This window comes from Dicentrarchus labrax, unplaced genomic scaffold (genome assembly GCF_905237075.1).
Source record: "Dicentrarchus labrax unplaced genomic scaffold, dlabrax2021, whole genome shotgun sequence".
Taxonomy (NCBI): Eukaryota; Metazoa; Chordata; class Actinopteri; family Moronidae; genus Dicentrarchus; species Dicentrarchus labrax.
In genome coordinates this window covers 18427056-18430040 of record NW_026136719.1, presented here as the reverse complement: position 1 = coordinate 18430040, position 2985 = coordinate 18427056, and positions in this window count along the sequence as shown.

Here is a 2985-nt window from a genome sequence, read left to right as displayed (position 1 = left end):
GTTGGGAGCTGCAGGAGTATAGTTTCCCTCCTCTGGGATGGACATTGTCAATTAATCGCTCTCTCTGTGGGACTCAATAAAGTTTTTAAGTCCGACGCCACCTAGCGTTAGTTAGTGGGGCACAGAGAGGGGACAGCTCTGCCCTGTGGACCTCCAGCAGCCACCATGAGCCCTGATTCACTAGTAAGCTTTTATTTAATTAAATATATATTATGAAAAATTTTAAATAAAAGTTCTGCATTGGAACCATTGAGGTATAGCAAAGGTTGCATCCTGGATACTAACGTTATATATATGTATGTATATGTTTTTATGTATGTATGTTTTTATGTTCTGTATAAAGATGATTGTTTTACATGTTTTATATTATGCGTTTTATTGTATAACTGATCTGTTTTATCCGTAGGGTACCATTGTAAATGATCTATCTATCTATCTATCTATCTATCTATCTATCTATCTATCTATCTATCTATCTATCTATCTCTATTATTATATCTAACACTAGCATCTGACTGCTTCATCTTTCTTTTGGGTATCACGCTTTGGTTGTTTTTTCTTTGTTTTTTAAACATATCTCATATTGAATGTAATATACAGTGTTTATCTGGACATATAGTGGAGTAAAAAGTGTAACATTTTCCTCTGAATCTAGTCTAGATTAGACCAGATTAACCTGCCCCACTTTCCCCTTGCTTGTGGTTACGTGTTTAGATACAAATCGATTTTGTATTTATGTACATTTTCACACACAATGCCCCTTTATAAGATAAGACAGGTAATAGTATTGGTGTTGATATTATGCTTTAATAGTTCACATTTACAAAACCAATTCCTAATCAATCAAATAAGCACAAACTATTTGAATCATAAATATGGGGCCTTCAGTTGCCAATCCAGCGCAGTCATTTAATATGCAATTTTAAATATGTCAGTCTATGACACAGAACAGGCTGAAAAATACCCTTTTTTCACTACAAAATATGTAACATTTAAGTTAAATAATCCTCCTTAAAACACCCACTTTAGTTTAGTCAGTGCTATAATTGGTGTTGATACTAGGGGCTTTGTATCAATAACTTTAAGATCAGATCAGTCATGTTTTTTTTTTTCTGTATAATGTGGGCCTGACATCAAAGCCCTGCCTGACCCATGATGGATGCTTCTGTACATTTTAGAACAATGGGAGTTCAACACTCGCACACCATTTCACCTGCCCCACCAAGACCCTTTCACTTTCCCTTATCAATACAGTGGCGCCGTATTGATGAGATCAGATCCCTCAGCATCAGAGCCGAACTGCACACCAAATGGTCTTCACAGAATGTTAATGGAAATGAGTTTGTCTCTTGTCCTTTAAAACTGGACCCTGCAATTACGAGGAAGCATTGATAGGAGCAGGACAGCTGCTGTGTCAATGTCGATATTGATCCGATGTCCATCACTTATTGTGCAGCGAGATCCAACCCCCCTCCCTCCCACGGTCCTCGCCCCTCCCTCTGTGAACCTTTATTCAGCAGCAGGACCGCAGCCCAGCTGTGATGTCCAGTCAGTCAGAAAAGGGAAAAAACCACTAAGTGCTGATTCAGTCACTCCCCCCTTTTATTATATTTGTGATTATAAACTATGGAGGGAAACATTCAAACTACCTCAATAAACTGAATTTGAGCCACGTGTTTTATTTATGTGTTCATTTCCCCAGAACAAATTCAGTAAAAAAGTGATAAAAAAGAGGAATTAATCTTTGTCATCATCATGATTTTCTTCACTTTTAAACACTGGGTGCCATCTTTTCCCTTAATTTGAAACATATTTAGTTTTAATTTGATAACTAAGTAACTTTATTCAGATAACAAGTAACACAGTTTTAAAATCAGTTTTAAGAGGCTTCTCACATTAATTATAGGATCTTATGTTGTTATCAACATGAAGAAATGAGCAAAAATATCTTAATATAAAGGTCAATTATAATATTTACTGCTAAGAAAATTCCCACATTAATTCCAATAATAGCCTCAAGATATTATCCAATTAATCAAAATAAAAAATCCAACCTCTTCGACCACATGCTGTGAACGGGGGCTCCTCTCTTACATAACGTGAGAAAGTGAGAGCCTCATTCATGGTCAGCAGGGCTTTCCCCAGGGTGTTTAATTAATCAGGAATTCAGATTCGGCACCTGCCAATATGGAACAGTTTGTGGGTGGAGTGATGGCCGGCCAGCATGTGAACTCTCAGGCCGGATCAATGCAGTTAAAGTCATTATCAGGTTATGAATGTTGGTGAGGTTGTGGGTAAAGGGGACCGGCTGCCATTGGCCGAGGCCTGTGCCTTCCTGCTACCACACATGCCCATCCCCACTGACCCCAGAGGTGTCCAAAAGGCCGGCCTGAATCCCTGTGTGACCTTTCCACTGACCCCCGTGGAGGGGAGGGGGTTTTTTTTAGGGTCACAACAGGGGGGTTGTGGAGAAATTAGGACTGTAGCTGTTGAGCTGAATCACACAAAAGACTCAGAGCAGAGAGATGTAGTCCTCTGCCCACAGACCCTGCTCCTATTCACATCTCACACTACATAAGAATGAGTGCCGACTGTAGGTCAGCAGGAACACAGGAAACATCTCAGATTCATATTTGGCTACAGATAAATTAGCTTGAGACTAACAGTCTGTCTTTTCAGCTCTGCTGTGCAGTGAAATGTAGTTTAGAATAAATCCCTCAATGAAACCCATGAAAGAGAAACAACAGCTGGACCTAAAGAAGAACCGAAAGAGGAGAGCTGATGTTTCACTGCCAATATGATTTAAAACAAACGATTGTGTTTGTCAGATGTAAGTTTAAAAGTTAGGTGATGTCCCTCAAGAAGGAAGAGTTCAATGTGTTTTATCTCCCCCAGCTGGAACAGTTCAGTACTACAAACACCTAATTGTTTGCAGGCCACAAGAATGTGTGTGCTGCCACAAACAGAGACAACACATCTCTGGAA